This window comes from Bactrocera neohumeralis, chromosome 2, assembly GCF_024586455.1.
Source record: "Bactrocera neohumeralis isolate Rockhampton chromosome 2, APGP_CSIRO_Bneo_wtdbg2-racon-allhic-juicebox.fasta_v2, whole genome shotgun sequence".
In the NCBI taxonomy this organism is placed as follows: domain Eukaryota; kingdom Metazoa; phylum Arthropoda; class Insecta; order Diptera; family Tephritidae; genus Bactrocera; species Bactrocera neohumeralis.
The window spans coordinates 24439211-24458931 of NC_065919.1; the positions used below are offsets into that span (position 1 = coordinate 24439211).

The 19721-nt window shown below is 37.2% G+C and overlaps 1 protein-coding gene across 3 annotated transcripts in view; it reads right to left on the minus strand.

Annotated features, from left to right (window-relative positions):
* The window catches only part of LOC126751094 (fatty acyl-CoA reductase wat), a 144092-nt gene extending 132584 nt beyond the window's left edge, over nt 1–11508 (minus strand). Inside the window, exons 1-2 of one of the 3 annotated variants that reach the window (XM_050461047.1) lie at nt 11450–11508; nt 10592–10674 (exon numbers count right to left, since the gene is read on the minus strand). The gene's annotated coding sequence lies outside the window, so the exon portion shown is untranslated. Of the gene's footprint in view, nt 1–4093; nt 4147–10591; nt 10675–11395 lie in introns of those variants that run through there. The other 2 variants (XM_050461046.1, XM_050461048.1) reach the window with 2 other exon arrangements.
* Between the last annotated feature and the right edge of the window lie 8213 nt (nt 11509–19721).

Sequence of the window (19721 nt, forward strand, 5' to 3'; positions counted from 1 at the left end):
CACAGAGAGCAGTTTTTGACGCTGTTTACGCTGAAATGCATTATCCAATAACCCAGAGGGACTTAAGCATTTTCCTATGGGGTTGAATTTGCAATAAAATATATAAATTACACACACACTCACACCTGTACAATACACGAACTAACAAAGTGTCAATAATGTTGCTAACCACTGTGAGCCAAAGACGATTCGTCAACGCCGTTGTCACAATACGCACATATATACACATAAATATATATTATATACATGTATATTATATACACATATATATTTCTATTGCACATAGTTGAGCCATAGCTACTGTCTTCCCATTGACATTTGGGATTTGTGGCAATTCGTATGCAATGAGCGCTACCAGCTGCCAAACTGAGCCGCCATACTAGCGATCAAGCCAATGACAGGGGTCTGCATACATACAACTATCGTATATACATACATATATTTATGTACTTATAAACATAGCGTATTTGCCTGCGAAGTTTAGCGTTCACCGCAAATGCATAGCTCCTTTTGTAGCTAAACGCACCTACGGATACACATTAGGGTGGGTCGAAGAAAATTAATTTTTGTTGTAGCTAAACGCACTCACTGAAACACATTAGGGTGGGTTAAAGTCAAATAATTTTTGTTTTTGTAGCAAAACGCACTTAAGGATACACATTAGGGTGGGTCAAAGAAAAATATTTTTTTCTTTTTGTAGCTAAACGCACTTACGTATTCGCATTGGGGTGGGTTAAAGGAAAATATACTTTCGAAGCTAAACGCATTTAGGGTTACACATTAGGGTAGGTTAAAAAAAAATATATTTTGTGCAGCTAAGGGCACTTACGGATACACATTGGGGTGGGTTAAAGAAAAATAGTTTTTGTTTTTGAAACTAAACGCACTTAGGGAAACACATTAGGGTGGGTCAAAGAAAAAAAATTTTGTTTTTGTAGCTAAAGGCACTTACGGATACATATTACGGTGGGTTAAAGAAAAATATTTTTTTTGCAGTTAAACACACTTACAGATAGACATTAGGGTGGGTAAAAAAAAAAATTTTCCGCTAGGTTATCTGAAAATTAGGTTCTTAGAAACGAAGGACCTTCCCGTTACAATTAAAAGTTCATGTTTAGAGAGACTTTTTTAGAGTTGTCTAAAAACCGATTTTTCGGAACACCAAGCAAAAAAAATATTCTTCTTTTGAACCACTCTAATACACAGATACACATACATATGAATGTATGTATATACACACATAAACACACATACTCTATTTCTCTTATATAGTATAGTTACATCAATGTCTACAAATATGCGAACATTTATGCAACCAATTGCTAAGACAATGCACAATACACTTACACTACACACACACACACAAGCGCGCAATCATCTTTCTGGATATGCGACGCGTTCGCGCGCTTAGAATGCGAATTAGGCGCAGCCAGCAAATATTTGCTGCAAAATGCACTTGAAATTTCGCAATCTTGGCAACAAAAACAACGCAATTACACCAACAACATCAGACTAGGCAAACAGGCATACTTAGAAACAACAACAAGATATCGGGCTATAACACTAGCTATCGCGGCAGGAGAGAAGAAAGGTGTGCACACGCACACACGCACACAGACGAACACTCGAAAACAGTGTTTTACCATACGAACGCAACAACAACAATGTGCCAACGGTTGCAGAAAATGATGAATGGCTCTCGAGGAGCGTAAACAAAGTGCGAGTGCAGAGTGGAGTGCGGCAAAGTTTTGAGAAATGGTTTGTCGCTGTTGGCGCTTTGGCATGTTGCAGCTGCTGCACTACATCCGCACACCCGCCGACACACGCACACACACACATGCATTCAAACGCACTTTCATAAATAAGCCCCACACATACACATACACTTGTGTATATGTGTATGCATGAGTGCTTGGTTGTAGTTTTTTGCCCCGAGAAGTCTCAATTCTGACAATTCCGGTTGGTAATGGATTTGTGAAATTGAACTTTGTCGCCGGCGCAGTTCGCTGTAGCCCCGCGGGCGTGATATTACAAAAGTGTTTCAAAACTGTTGTTGGATTGTCACGGTTTTTTACACATTTTTGTAAATATGAAAAATAAATGCGAAGAAACGAACACATGTCAGCGATATAAGTTGGAGGCTACAGCCCGAACTCTCGGTATAAGGTTGAAATTTTACAAATATACGCCTCACTGATGCCTCCCAAACAACGCCGGTGTCAGAATATTGAGTAAGATTTTCATATAAAAACTTGATTCCGATCGTTCAGTTTATATGGCAGCTATATGCTAAAGCTATCCGATCTCTACAATTTGTTGGGAGATTGTAGCGTGGTCCTGGACTGTAGGCTATGCAATATAAGAAATTTTTCCATGCAAAAACTTGATTCCGATCGTTCAGTTTATAAGGCAGTTATATCATATATAGGTCCAATATCGACGCTTCCAACAAATAAGCAGTCACCTGGAGAAGAATAGACATAACCAAAAATCGCGAACTTGTTCGTGCATATACAGACGACAGACACACAGACCGAAGTTCATTAGCGCGGCGCTTTGTTTTATAAAATCGCGTATTTGGGAAATGTTCTACGAAACATGCTGAATAATTTTGCCTAAAAGAATATTGTCGGTTTTGACCACCGAGTTTTTAAGAAGAGTTTAGATATATGTTATAGTTGTCCGATTTGCCTTATTTTCACTGTTATTGTTGAGTTTATATTCTTCTTCTTGAGTTTGTAATAAAAGACTATTATACAGAGTTACAAGCTAGATTACAGGCCGTGCTATTCAAACACGGCGGCGAAGAACTGATAAGGAGCATCTGCTTCTTTCTATAATATGGTCAGACGACAGCATGCCCGACCATTGGAATTTAAGTTGTGCTCTGCGTCAACTGCCGTGGGATAAGCCTCCTCAACATCGCATATAAGGTATCGAGCGTACTGTGTGAAAGATTAAAGCCCATCGTCAGCAAACTGATTGGCCCTTAGCAGTGTGGCTTGAAACCTGGTAAATCAAGAAGTGACCACATATTCACCATGCGCCAAATCTTGGAAAAGACCGTGAAAGGAAGATCGACACACCACCACTCTTCGTCAATTTTAAAGCTATTCGAGTTGAAATGTGGTGGCAACGAGGGGAAAAGCGATTGTTTGATATTTGGTGCGCACTCAGTATAGTATAAAAGGAAGTGGCGATCAAATTATGTTTCTATCAGGCGTATTAGTTGACTCTAGGAAATATATAATAAATTTAGAACTTTAGACGCCGAATCGAAGGAACGTCAGACTATAAGAGCTTCATGGAGACGTCAGTATTATAGATTAGCAAATTAAAGAGCACCAGTTATGTGTTAGGATTCAAACACTCAGATCGATTTGTTTTTGTTACGATATTTCTGACTTTTTAAAGAGAGAGAAAGAGGCTCATAGTAGAGTAGAGGTCTTATGCTAGTTTCAGTGCATAATTGTTGCTACTATTTGTATTTTCTTTCTCTCGTCTTATAGACGACAAAATCGATTCTTATTTTATGCCTGAAAGTGTTTCAAGCTCCGAAAATAAAAACGACTGTGCTCACTTAGTCCGACAATCGGGTTCTGCAGTTGGATCAGTAGTCCTTAAATCAGTTATTTTTTTTATTTTGTAGACCAAAGGCAAACATACTGATATTTCTTATTTAATGTGCTCAAATGCATGCGGCAGTCGTCAAGGGTTAAGTTACAACAAAAATTTATATAAATATAGAAGTTTTCTTCGCAAACAGTTAAGTTAAAAAGTGAAATTCTCTACTAATTTTCACATCAATAAACCAAAGCTTACATGATTAAATCCATACATTAGTTTTATTTTTATTTTCCTTGGACTTTGCGTTGTTGATATTATTCGTTAGCACGTGATCGAACATAACCGAAAATAAACAAACAAATAAAACGAAGGAAAAAATTCCCTCGGTGTAGTCACCTCATGACTTGCGAATTGGCGTCAAATATTTCAAGTTTAAGTGCACACACATACAGGTGTATTTGGTACAAATACAAAGCCAGGTACACGCATTGACATGTGATAATGGCTATTTTTAAAGTATACATACAGACACTTAAACCTCGAAACTCTCTCAGACATCCAGACATCTCAGAAGAGTAACTAGCAACTATGCAGGTGCTAATATGCTGATTACACAAATAACGACTCAACTAATCGGCCATCATAGGTGAGTTGATTTTTACTGAAATAACAACAAAACGAAAATTCCCAACGGAATGATGAAAATCAATTTTAGTAATAGTTAAATGCTAAAATCAGAAAATCTGTGTGAAAAGAAAACTTAAGTGCAGTCATAAATAATTTAACACGAGAGATGGTAGCAAAACAAAAAAAAAATAGATTTTAGTAAAAAATGTGTATGATAAATAGCTGTCAAACTCATGAGAAACAGTTTGTTTAAGTTTAGATAAGAATGAAATGTGATTTTAGCTTTATTTTAGGTAACTTTACACTTTGATAAACCGTTTGAGAACTAGTACCAACTGCGCAACGTATCGCAAAGGTGAGTGAAAAATCGATGAATTCCAGGCTTTGAGATATTAAATCAATTTTTTTTCTTGTAGTTTTTGTTTGACAGCTTGTTCCTGCCAAAGTTTGTTATTTTATAATTACTGCTCATTGTTGACTCTCGCAGAGCATCGCTGTTCTAACGTCTTGAAAAAATTGCAAACCAAATTTTTATATAACTTAGGCATCAAGAGAAAAATTATAAGAAGTTAGACACCTGACCGAGTTTGTTCTACTATTTTTATAACCATGCAAATATTCGTATTTTTCTACAATTTTCAAGCCACTTCTAAACGGTTAGTATAGATAAAAATTGAAATAATAAATGTGAGGTTTTTAAAATTTTTTTTTTTTTTAAATTGTTCCATCAAACTCTTTGAAATTGAAATTTTACTTTTTCTTACAATTGTCGAACACATTTTCACAGAAGAAAATTAACGCCAATTTTATTACGAAAATTCACGTTCTGTAGAGAATATGTTTCGCGCGCTTCGCTCAACTTATGGTCAACGTAATCGGCCCACTGAGCGTATTATTCGCAACACCATCACCCATCTTGAGACTCAGCATTCATTATTGGCGCAGTGAAGAAAATATAGCAGCCGTAGCGCTTTTCGTAGCAGCTCGGTATAGAACGACTTGACACATTTTACGTCGCGATCTATAATTGAAAGCATACAAAATACAACTTGTGTAAGAACTGAGCCGCTCGACCATCCTAAGCGACATCGCTTCGCTATATCTGGGGTCTTGAAAAATTCCAAGAAGATCCGATATTTTCTAACCAAATTTTGTTCAGCGATGAGGCCCATTTCTAGCTCGATGTTTATGTAAACAAGCGAAATTGTCGCATTTGGGACGAAGAGCAACCTGTTGAGATTTAAAAGCTGTAGTTTCATCCAGGAAAAATAACGGTTTGGTGTGTTTTGTGGGTCGGTGGTGGCGGTGACAACGTAATCTTTAATGGCGACCATTATCGCGCCTTGATAAGCGACTATTTGATACATGAAATTCATGCTTATGATCTCGGCAAGATTTGGTTTCAACAAGACGGCGCCACTGCCCACACATCGCATCAATCAATGGATTTATTGATAGAACACTTCGGTGAGCAGATAATTTCACGTTTTGGACCGGTCGATTGCCACCAAGATCGTGTGATATCACACTGTTCGATTTTTCCTATAAGGATATGTAAAGTCTAATGTCTATACTGACAATCCCGCTTCGATTCAGGCCTTGGAGCAAAACATCACGGATGTCATTCGCCAGATACTAATCGAATAGATCGAATGAGTCATTGAAAATTAGACTTAACGGATGAATCACCTGAGACGTTAAATTAAAAATACGATACTTTCAACTGATAAGTTTCAAGCTACAACAGTGACTATTTACGGAGTTAAAAGTCCACTCTCACTTACCTCTGTGTACAGTACTCCAAGGCATCAAATTCAATTTGAATAGTACCAACACTTAATAAACAGACACAGGTATAGATTCATAATGGGTGGAGATTTCAACGCAAAGAACATGCACTGGGGTTCAAGGCTTATGACTACATAGGGGAGAGAACTCTATAAAGCACTGCAGTCAACCGGAAGTTACGCATTCTCGACGAACTTGCCACCATATTGGCCATCAGATAATCAAAAGATTACAGACCTGATAGATTTTTTCATTGTCAGCAAAATATCCCGGAACTATTTGTCGATCAATTAGGGTTATGACCTTAACTCGGATCATTCCCCAATCTATTTAAGCTATAGTGAAACCGTCATCTTTAAAGACGAAACAGCGGCCTTGTATAATAAACGTACAGATTGGGAATACTTTAGAACGATCATGGAATGTTACGAAAGTAAATATGACTCTATATTAAATACAGGCCAGTTAGAATCTGAAATTTTACACTTTGTATGCAACACGCAGCTTGGAAAAGTACACCGGAATTAAAGAAAATTCCTGTAAACTCTCGATATCCTAATGATATAAGAGAAATAATTAAATTGAAGAGACAGCTACGACGTAAGTGGCATCAAACTCGTTGCCCAGCTGATAAATCTATTTTAAATAAAGTCTTTAAAGATCTTAATCGGAAAATTAAGAGGTTTAAAACTGAAAGTTTCTTCAAATAAGTATAGTAAAAATTACCAACATTATAAACGCGGCTTTTCATCTTAAATACGTGCCAACTTATTGAAAAATTGCTGAAATTATCATGATTGCAAAGCCAGGAAAACCAGGATATGACGTATCTTCATACAGGCCCATAACACTTCTACCGATAACATCAAAACTTTTTCTCATAAAACATATCAATAAAATCATTGAACGGAAAACCATAATTCCAGCGCATCAGCTTGGGTTTCGAGCCAATCATTCTACGATTAATCAAATCCACAGGATCACACACATTATTGAAAAAGCCTTTGAGGAAAAAAAATTCTGTTCTGCCGTGTTTTTGGATGTTGCAAAAGCGTTCGACAAAGTTTGTCACAAAGGACTGCTTTCGAAATTGAAACTGATTTTACCGAAACAGCATTATGATATCATAAAATCGTATTTCAGATCGCTACTTTCGCGTTAAACAAGGAGACAAATATTCTATTCTTAGGAAAATAAAAGCAGGAGTTCCACAAAAAGCAATACTGCCGAAAAATCCGTTCGCGACTGTCACTGCTAATTTCTGTGAGTAATACTAAATAATTCAAGTTAGGATGGCTTCTCTGATGTTCTTAAATTTAATTGCAATAGTTCTAAAAATTATGATTTGATAACATTGTTCGAAGAACATATAGTTGTAATAGCTTTCACTTTCAATAATTATACGAATACTTAGTAAAGGCCATAAAGGTTGAAAATCATTGTAAGAGTAAGAGTTCGATGCAAAAAGAGAACAATTCAAAAAGAATGGAGAAGTGGAAGACTCGATCGCTCAAGCTTTTAAATAATTATTAGTTACTTAGCTTATTGTAGAAGAAAAATCTCATAGGACAAAAAGTCTGACAAAATTTCAGTAAAGTGAAGTTAGGGTTGAATTGGACTGCTAATGTTAATCCCAAATTATGATACATTGGATATTGTAAACTGTCTGGGAGTGTTCAAGATTTTTCTACCTAAAAATATCTCAAATTCAAAAAACATTATGTTAAAAAACTCTTACAAATAAGCTCATATTTCTGAAACTATGATCTACAACTTTGCTTCCGCCGTTTTCCAATAGATGTCTCTAGGGTCAATACTGGTCGATTAAATCGATTAAATCGTTTTATATCGATCTTGGACATTTGTGTCAACACTAACCCAACAAAACATTTATAGAGATCTGTTTGCATCCCTAACTTATTCTCAGCTGAAAATGTCACTTTTTGAGCCGAATTGTCGACATTTGCGGGAAGTTTTGCTTTTCTTTTTTAATTCCAAGAAAAGTGCGGCTGAGGCTCATCGAATGCTTTCGGATACGTACGTTGAGGCAGTCCTAAGTGAAAGAACATGTCGCGAATGGTTTCAACGTTTTAAGAATGGTGATTATGAAGTCGAAGACCGGCATGGTGGTGGAAGGGAGAAGATTTTCGAAGATGCTGAATTGGAAGCAGTACCAGACCAAGATGCATTTCAAACCCAAGAGGAATTGGCCGAATCGTTGCAAGTGACACACGCCTCAAAGTCATGGGGATGATTCAGAAACAATGAAACTGGGTTCCTTACGACTTGAAACCAAAAGATGTCGAACGGCGCTTCCTTGCATGTGAACAGCTGCTTCAAAGGCACAACCGAAAGGGATTTTTACATCGCATTGTAACTGGCGGCGAAAAATTGGTCCACTACGATAATTCTAAGCGAAGAAAGTCATGGGGAAAGCCTGGACATGCCTCCACGTCGACGGCAAAACCGAACATTCACGGCGCCAAGGTCATGCTCTGCATTTGGTGGGACCAGCTGGCGGTGATATATTATGAGCTGCTAAAGCCAAGTGAAACCATCACAGGAGATCGATACCGAACGCAATTGATGCGTTCGAGCCGAGCACTAAAAAAAAACGGCCACAGTACGAGGAAAGACACGATAAAGTCATTATCCAGCATGACAATGCTCGGCCTCACGTCGCAAAGGTGGTCAAAAAATATTTGGAAACGCGCCGTATTCTTCAGACGTTGCTCCATCTGACTACCACTTGTTCCGATCGATGGCACACGGTCCAGCTAACGAGCTAACTTTAGTTGTTATGAAGAAGTCAAAAATTGGATTGATACTTGGATCGACTCGAAAGATGAGCAGTTCTTTCGTCACGGAATACGCATGCTGCCAGAAAGATTTTATACAATAAAGCCTTACATTTACAAAACAAAACGGCGGAAGCAAAGTTGTAGAATTATTATAAGTTGGTTTTACTTTTTTAATATTTTTGAATAATATTTGCAAAAATTTGTACATTCAATATATAGCAAAAAAAAAATTCGAATCTTTTGAAATTCACAAGTTGATTTTTATTTAAAAATATGTGTTCGAAAAGTTTTCATGAAAAAATAAAATAAAAAATATACCACATACATATTTTTTTTTATTATTTTATTTATTTTTTTGGAAACCCATAATGGTCTTATACTTTTCTTTTTCTAATAGATGGTTTCCGTTATTTATTTTGTTGTATTTGAATTTAAGAATATTTATTGTTTTACTTTTATTTTTTATTTTATTTCATTTGACTGCATACACTTATATTTAATTATATTTCAATTTATTAATATTTATTTTTTATTTTTAATTTTTATTTTTTTATATTACTGAATATAAATTTTTTATTTGAGTATAATATTAATAATTTATATTTATACCCTGAACAGTGTATATTAAGTTTGCCACGAAGTTTCTAACACCTAGAATTAAGCGTCGGAGACCCTATAAATGATCAATATGTTGAGCTGATCGATCGATTTAGCCATGTCCTTCTGTCCGTCTGTAAATATACGAACTAGTCTCAGTTTTTAAGATATCGTTTCGAAATTTTGCAAACATCATTTTCTCTTCAAGAAGCTGCTCATTTGTCGGAACTGCCGGTATCGGACCACGATAACATATAGCTGCCATATAAACTGAACGATCGGAATCAACTTCTTGTATGGAAAACTTTTGCTTTTGACAAGATATATTCACGAAATTTGGTGTATAGATTATTTTCTAAGGCAACAATGTAATCTTCGAAGAAATTGTTCAGATCGGTTAACTATAGCATATAGCTGCCATACAAACTGAATGATCGGAATCAAATGCTTGCATGGGAAACTTCCTCATTTGACGATATATCTTCACGAAATTTGGTATGAGTTATTGTTTATAGAAATAATGCAATATCGGAAGAAATTGTTCAGATCGGCTCAATATAGCATATAGCTGTCATACAAACCGAACGATCGGAATCAAGGGCTTGTATGGAAAACTTTCGCATTTGACGTGGTATCTTCACGAAATTTGACATGGATTACCGCTTAAGGTAATAATATAATCTCCGAATTGTTCAGATCGGATTACTATAGCATATAGCTGCCATACAAACTGAACACATAGTTACTAAAAGAAATGCACCTATGAAGGGTATATTAGCTTCAGTACAGCCGAAGTTAACGTTTTTTCTTGTTTTTATTTTACTTTACTTTATTTGTTATTAATTATTATTATTATTTAATTTTGATATTTTTATTTATTTTATTTCATTTTATTCAACTTTATTTTGTTTTACCTTATAATATTCTTTTTATTTTATTTTATTTTATTCTCAATATATTTTATTTTACTAGTTTTTTTTTCATTTTTTAATTATTTTATTTGAATTTATTAATAATTAATATTTTACTATGATTTTTTTTATTATATTAATTCATTTAACTGCATTTAATTTATTTTTATTTTAATTACTTTTAATATTATTTTTTTTCTAATTTTTATTTTATTTAACTTGATTTCATTTTTTTATTTTTTATAATATTTTATTTATTCGTCTTTTGGCTTTCTAGCTGTATCAATGAATGTTACTCACCTGGAAAACAATTTTGCTTGAATTTCTGTACAACCGACTGAGTTTCGTTGCAAAAATTTCTATTCCACTTTGAGTAGCTGTAGCTGCGTGAAGTAGTAAAAAATGCCAATAATAATAATAAACTCGTAATTGAAAAGCACAAAAAATTCATAAAATATTACACGTACGTATACATACATACATATGCGTGTATAAAGTAAGCACTAGACAACAACAACAAATAATGGAATGAAAATGTTACAAATTGCTAGAGTCAATAACAAAGTAGAAAAACGTAAAATTTAGACTTTAAATTATTGTTGAAAGAAAAAACCACAACATAGTATACCAGCGCACACAACAACCGAACGAAAACTAGCGCGCGCACGCACACACACGTAGGCTTTAGAAACGCTAAACCGAAAGCGAAAACGGTGAGAAAATCGCGAACTGCAACGGATTCGAAAACTCTATTGCAACGCACGAAAAGTCACTTATACATACATGCGCACACACACACACACATGGACATACAAAGTTGTCTGTATGAAATGCAGCGCATACGGAGAAAAACAATTTAAGACCTTCGCGAACACATTTGGAATAAAAATTACATAAATTATGGAAAATGCATTTGCGAAAAATAAAGAAAAATAATTTGCGAAAACTTCAAACGCCTGTGCGCAGGCGTCGCACTTCGTGGCCGTGCCGTTTACGCGCACACAAACGAATTTCAGCAAATTTTCCTTATTACGCAAGTCAAATGTTGCACTTTAAGTTCGGCCCACACTTCATGCGATCACTTTGTATTTCACTAGTATTTACTTTGTCGTTGGCAATTTGCTTAGTTGAAACGCCAGGAGATTTTCAGAACCTTACCGCAGCGCAGCCAAAAACAGACTCAACTTGGCTAAAGTCGGCAACGACCACAACACCTGCAGCAGCGGCCGGGCCGACAGCCAGCAACACCTGAGCGCGTAATAAAAAGCGAAAAAGTGGCTGCAGCAGCGACTGCGCGCCAACGTTCAACATGCGCGCGCAGCAGCAAGCGACGCGCTCCAACGCGCTGCGCAAATTAGCAACAACAGCGCCGACGCAGCGCGTTGCTATTTGTGAGCCGAACGACGACGCCGGCATCGGTGCGGATGAGCAACCTCGCCCGAACGGATTAGGATCGTACGCAGCTCGTTTGCTCTGGTGTTGTTGTTGTTGTTTTGGTTGCTGTTGCTGTTGGCAGCAGGTCTACGCTGCCGTTTACAGCGTTATCCTCTGCTGCTGCTAACGTAAACTGCTAATTAACAGCGGCTAACAGCGTCGCACGATTCTACCATACCGCTGTGCTGTTGTTGTTTTTTCGCTTTCTTAACTCGTTTTTCTTTCGTAGTGATTTCGTGCGGCTGGCAGTCGTATTGTTTATCTATTTATTTCGCATGTGTGTATGTGTGTGCGTGCCTGTGTATTTACAAACATTTCAACAACTTAAGGTTATTGTTGCTGTTGCGGTTTATGTTGTTATTATCGTTGTTGCTCTTGTTATTCATGTCATTGCATTGTAATTATTATTATTTATTGTTGTTGTCACATCATCTCACGTCCCACAGATGTTATCGGCAAGCGTTTAAGATTTCTCAAAATCTCCGAGCCGCCTGCGCAATAATCACACTCTTTTGGGGTTAAACGCGTTCACATTGTGTACATTGTGCCGCTTTTAATGGCAAGCAATGCAAAAACAAAAAATAGAAAAAAAAAACCGTCGAGACATAATAAACCACATCATTGAAAATGCAAGTGCCGAAATAAAATTTTATAACTTTTATTGTTTTCTGAATAAAATTTGTAACGTTTTTATGTTCTTCGAGACCTTGAAAGGATAACTTAGCTTTGACCTTAGCCGAGGTATCTGGATTTTAAGTCTAAATATTACATGCTCTGTATTCTTTCATAATACAGGATAGGGTGATCGTTTTTGCGGTTTCCTACTTTCTTACAGAAAAAACACAGAAACTTTAAATTTAATGGGGAATGTTTACTATCATTCGAAAGAATACTCTTTGGCATTTATTTTTTGAAGATTATCTCTTTCAAATGTTGGCCGTGGCTAGATGGTTCATCCGTTGAGTAAAATTTTCGATGACTCGTTCGAGCATTACGGCTGGTAACTGCCGAATGATACACGGGATGTTTTGCTCCAAGGCCTTAATCGAAGCGGGATTGTCCGCCTAAACTTTAGTCTTTACATATCCCCATAGGAAAAAGTCTAATGGTGTGATCTTGGTGGCCAATCGACTGGCCCAAAACGTGAAATCGTCTGCTCCCCAAAGAATTCTCTCAATAAATTCATTGATTGATGCGATTTGTGGAAAGTGGCGGTGTCTTGTTGAAGCCAAATGTCGCCGAGATCTCGAGCTTCAATTACAGGCACAAATAGTCGGTTATGATGACTCGATAGCAGTCACCATTGACATCATTTTTGAAGAAATATGGACCGACAATTCCAGCGGACCACAAACCATACCAAACCCTTGTTTTTTTCTGGATAAAATAGCAGCTCATGAATCTCTTCAGGTCGCTCTTCGACCCAAATGTGTCAATTATGTTTGTTTACATACCCATTGAGCAAAAAATGGGTCTCATCGCTGAACAAAGTTTTTCTCGAAAACGTCGGATATTCTTGCCATAGAGCGAAGCGATGTCGCCTAAGAAGAGAGTGGCTTCAGTTCATGCACAAGCTGTATTTTGTATTGTATAGTATGCTCAGTAAGCCGACTATGTTGACCATAAATTGAACGATGGCCGCGAAATACATACATTCTATACAAAACGTGAATATTCCAAATAAAGTTGAACGATTTGAAAACGTTGTTCAGGCGTAAGTCTTTCCATGATGAAAGTGAATAACAAGACAGCCTGACATACATAACTCTTGCGTGATCTTTCAAAAAAGGCTATTGAAAAAAGTACTTTTACTTCGGTCACCCGTTATTACACATTTTGACATTGAGTTCAGCAATCACAGCAGCAAACTTCTTCTTCCTAAAAAGAAGTTAGCTTAAAGCTAAATGACCAAATTAGATTTTCAAGCCAAGACTGTGAGACTAACTGCTTCTGTTTCGCGCCAAAGAAGCTTCTGCTTTAACCAGCAAGTCTACTTGTATATATGTTCTTGTGAATAGCAAAACGAGGTAGTCAATAAAATTTTATGGGCAACTCAGTAAATCAGAGTACCCAGTCCAATATACGGAAGGATATAAAAAGAAGGATTCTTGGCCGACCATCAACACAGGTCGAAAAAATTACTTTGTGGTCATGTAGATAATGGAACCAGCTCCTATGCTTAGAACATAGTTAATTGAGTGATATGGTAAAGGTCAACAAAAGCCATTTACATCGAAGATCTCGCATTCGGAGACCTGGTAAAGTGGCATCGGAGGGAGATGGAAAGTTGCCTCTCCGAATGTTTTGCTTTCGTTGGTTCAAACAAGATGTCTTCATGACTCCTAATATTCAATACATAACAAATCGTACAGCCAGGGTGGAGTTTTGGAATGTTACATAGTTGGGTATCATTGTTCCCGATATTGAGAATAATAATGGCTTAACTTTGACTTTCCTGTCCAATCAACCTACCCACCAAATGACTGATGAGATCATTTGAAATCAACGAAGAGGTGGTGTGTGTCGATTCTCTTTTCACAGGTCTTATCCAAGATTTGGCGCATGGTGAATATCTAGTCAATTGTTGATTTTCCATGCCTAAAGCCATTTTGATAAGGTCCAATCAGTTTATTGACGGCGGGCTTTAATTTTCTACATCTTTCATCTTACTAGATAGAACCTTATATGCGATATGGGGTTTATCCCATGACAGTTGGCGCAGATTGTGTGGTCTCCCTTAATTCCAATCGTGGGGCATGCTTTCGTCCGACCATATTCTACAAAGAAGCTGATGCATGTTCCTTATCAATGGAACGTCTGCTCCATCGATCACCGATTGGAGGATCAGGTTCAACACCTTCTGGTATTATGCTTCCACTGTCATTCAACATTGTTCCCACCATAATTTTAGTATGCTCTGGATATCGGTTACTAGATCAGCTCTGGCGGTTCAACAAGAGTCCCCTGTCGGCCAGCTTGTCAAGCTCTTCATACTCAAGCATTTCGGTCTCTCTCTTTTTTTGTCTGCAAATACGTCTCGCTTCCCTCATGAACCCTCGGTATAAATCCCATCCCGCACGAGTTGTGGTCGATTGTAACGTTGCGAGTTAGGTAGTCTCATATCTCTCCGCTGCGACACGGCACTCCTCATTGTACTAGTTGTTCTTTTGCATTTTTCGAAAAGCAATGTGTGCAAGTCGGCTAGAAAATCGATCGCCTGTCTGTTGTGATTGCATCTTTTCGACGCTCCAACAAGATAGTGGTCCGAATCAATGTAAGGACCTCGGAGCTTATACAAGTCTAAAACACTGGAGACGTGGCTTCCGTCTATCACAACATGATCGATCTGGTTGGTGAGTTTTTGATGCGGTGACAGCCAGGTAGCTTGATGAATTTTCTTATGATGGAGTCTAGTACTACAGATAACCATATTTCGGAAATTTGCGCTCTTGTCGCGTACATCGCAATTCTTGGACGGAGGTAACAACAACTGATATTCTAACGAGATCATCAACCAGCTGGGCAGCGGCAACAAATATTTTATCGCCATATTTCTTCTTTCAGGACTCCATAATTCGATTTGAAAAATTAGCGTTAAAAGGAATTGAGGAGTAATTCCGTTCCCAGACTCGTTTTGTTTTAAATCGTATGCCCAGTTTTCAATTTTAAGCTGTAAAACTATCGATATACTAGTTAAAGCTTTGAATGATTGATATGTAAGTAACATCTCATTCATGGTAGATTATTCATGATTAGCGAACAAAAACAAATATTAATAATCGAAAATATGTAACTTTAATGTTTTTCAAAATATGTACATACATACATATATACACCGAAGCACTTTTGCTGCTTTGATTGTTCTCCGCCTTCGTCGCAACAGGAAATACTTAAGACGTCTTTAATTCTTATAAATTTGCAAGAGTGTGTAAAGTAAGTCGAAAGCTTTTCCTTTCCAGTTTTGTCATTTAACCTTTTCAACTGTGATTTTCCAAACCTTCGAAAACTGCACAGTAATTGGGAATATTTAAAAAAAAACCTCCAATTATCAAAATATGGGGAATTCTTAAAATAGCCGATGAACATGTTCCAAATTCCTTTACATAAAAAGACGTAAGCACATACATATGTTCTTACTTTATGCCCTTCCGCCAGCATGCATAATTCATAAAATCTTGACATGCGATCACTTTTACGCCAATGCAAAATGAAGGACAATGGCTTATTCTCTCACAGTGGGTTATTATTTTTTTCCTCGCTTGCGTGCTGAAATTTCCGTATTCTTAAAATTAATGAGATTTACTGTTGCTGACGGCTAATAATGAGACATTCTCTTACAACTTGATGAGCCGGACTGTCAGCCTACATTTCGCAGCCTCTTCTTTATGTTCTGCTTCGTCTCCTTTTTATCTCTTTCTCACTTTCACTCATAACGGCATACCCGCTATTACTTGCACACTATTCATCCACTTTATGCTGACTAATGCAGTTTGTAATCTTCTGCTTATCATTTTATAAGTCGGTAAGTGGTGCGAGGCTAAGGCACTGGCAACCAAGTAATAATATTTTTTTGCGGCTGGCAATTAGCAATCAATTAACAATGAGCTGTCAAACAGTTGACAAATTAGGTGGCATAATCTTTAGAGGCGTGGGTTATTCTCAATATATGTATTCTTGCCGGTTTAATGACTCTCTGACGTCGAAACTCGAATGAAATTTTGGAGATCAATTATTACATTTTTTTATAATATCTCAGATATGTTTCGAATACTAATTCTCCATTAAAAGATTCTGAAAATAGTAAATATGGAACATTGCTATGCTCCAATATTGTTTTTTTACCAACAAAGGTCACTACATGGACATGGATTACCGTGGATTATTTTCGATTATTCAAAAAGTCAATTAACGACTTAGGCATGTCGAGTCCACCACACATTATTTACATTGCAGTTCAATTAACCACTACTAAGCAAAGGGACGACTTAATGGGAAGCGACTTGAAAGACATAATCTTTCTGTATAAAATCTTTAAAGGACCACATCACTTATAGGTCACGTCCGCAGCTGCGCAGGTATCAATCCCGGCCCAAACTTTTGGAATGTCAGTTACGACAGAATATTAAGCCTCGATATGCCTGACGATACAAACCTACTTAGTTCGTTCCGCAGACGACGTCGCTGCGATAAACACTGTGCGAGACACTGAAGATAAGCGCAGAATGATAAACCACCTGATTAGAAACAAAACTGAATAAAAAATCAATTTAGTATTGGCAATTAAGGCACATCATCTTCTTTCCTGGCATAGACACCGCTTTCGCGATTTTAGCCGAGTATTTTCATTGGGTGCGTGTTTTTTACGTGTCGGGTCCCTAACCCAGCGCACAACCCTGTGAAGGGGAAGTTTCGCGTTCTCACTTTAGCTCGCCTTCAAACAGATGTTCTTTGGCCGATGAATGTCTTGTGTTACTGAGCAGAACCTGGCATACGCATTGGAGAAGGATAACCGCAGTAAGGCCCTACAAAAAGTTTAACGCACAACTGCTCTGAGCGTAGCACCGACACCCCGTGCAGTTTCAGACGAGGCTGTATTGGAAATAAGCGAAAGGACCTCCACCGACTTATTAACATTTGAGATAACGAAACCAAGGACATTGACGAAAAATGGAACAAATATCACCAACACAAAAGTAGAAATAATACCGATACCTTGGAATAACGGCAAACTCGTTGAGAGCAAAAAATATGATTGTAGATGAACGGATGACACCGAACACACGGCAAGCAGAACGAAATATACTGAACACTTTCGTCGGCACCATAATTTCGGACAGTATTATGAACTGGAAGAGTGTGAAGAACTACATATAATGGGTTGTCAAAAAAGTCTTGCGGTATTTTTATTGAATCCTTTTTTTCTCTTGAAATTGAAATGAATTTTTGGTGACTCATGCCCAGCTCTTGACCGATGCTACGGCTGCTACTATGCCGGTCTCTTTCGACCAATTCAGCGATTTTATCGCAACAGTATTATCAACTGGAAGAATGTGAAGAATTACATATGTACATATGTATATAAAGTGAAACAGTTTTTTTGACAGTCTTTCGACCCAACACCGCCTATTGGATAGATGTATAAACTTTTACATGGCTTTAAACCGTCAAAGTACTCTTTCCACTCTGTTTGACCTATGCATCTCCAAAATATACATTCTGATAGCATCAATCGCCTCATCAAATGCCGAAAAACCTTCACCTCTTAGTTTGTTTTTCACGTTTGAAAGTATTTAGGTGCTAAGTCAGGATTATTTGGTCGATGACTCATCAAATTGATGTTTTGAGTGTTAAAAAATGCAGTTGTTTCAGTCGAAGGGTTAAAACTCGCACAACTTTTGTTGGATTCGGCTCATTTATCCATTTACCCATACTCTTTACTTTCGGATTTATACTCGTAAATCACGTTTCGTCATCTTTCACCATGCCATCGACGTGCGTCGACATGAGCCTTTTTTAGCGATTGACAAGTTGTCTGGGATCCAACGTGAACCATTTTTTACAGTCAAATCTTCATACAATATTTAATGTATTCTAAGCCCACTGAAACCTATAGCTGCCGCGACAGGTCTGGCAAATATTAGTTTGTGCACAGCATCAATAGCTTCCCGAATAGCAACTGATTTTGGACCGAAAATTCGTCTTGGAGTGATCTAAGACCTCGATTCGCTATAATCACCGAACATATTGGTCACATTTAAACTCACTGACCAAAATAAAGATTATGACATTTTTATTCCCTTTTATGCTATAGGAAATGCCGCTCTGAAGAGTAATTTTTCAACAAATTCTTAAATACAAACTACCCATCGAGTTCTTTAGTTTCCAGAAAATACAATGTAACGGCATATAACTAAGTATGTATATGTGTATGTATGTAAACGAAATAATTGAGACTCACATCACCTTACAAGTGTTCGCATAAATAAATTGGACATTAATGCAAGCATATAGTACATACATTGCATACATATGTACATTCGTACATCCATACATATGTACATACATATGTGTGAATAGATACACTTGGCGCAAGCAACACTTTCGCATTGCTTCTCAGCATTCAGCACAGTCAAAATTAATTGGCTCGTTTTGTGACTCAATGAGAATTTTAATTCTGCCAGCAATTCGGCCACAGCAAAGAATCGTCGCTGATGTGGTGTGACAACGGACAATGACGCGACGTTGTGTCCGAGCTTGTTGCTTGTTCTTCCCCGAAATGAGTCAATGCGGCAGCAAGCATTTGCTACTTTCAGGTATGATTTTACATGTGTATAGGTGTCAAGGTAGGTGTGATTGTGTGGGATGTATGTATATATGAATATGTAAATACATGAAGTTATACTTATATATATAGTATATATATACATATGTATATAGTATAAATATATATAGTATATATAATTAGGTGCATGTAACGGGTGATCCAAGTAGATATAATTTTTTCAATAGCCTTTTTTGATTTTTTGACAGATCTCGCGTGAGTCGTGTCAACCTGTCACGTTGTTTTTGTTTAGTATTGTTTGGCATTTCATCATGGAAAGACTTACACCTGACCAACGTTTCGTTCAACTTTATTACGAAAACTAACGTCCATCAACTTATGGTCAATATAATCGGTATACTGAGCGTACTATTCGCAACACCATCACCCATTTATTATTGGATTATATTCGACCGAATAGACCATGTCCAGCACGCAGTGAAGAAAATATAGCAGCCGTAGCTGAGAATGTACACGAAGATCGTAAAGAGTCAATTCGGCGCCGTTCACAGCATCTCGGACTGACGTATAGAACGACTTGGTGCATTTTACGTCGATATCTTAAATTGAAAGTGTACAAAATACAGCTTGTGAAAGAACTAAAGCCGCTCGACCTTATCAAGCGACATCGCTTCGTTCTATGGGCTCGTGTAAAGTTCCAGAAGATCCGACGTT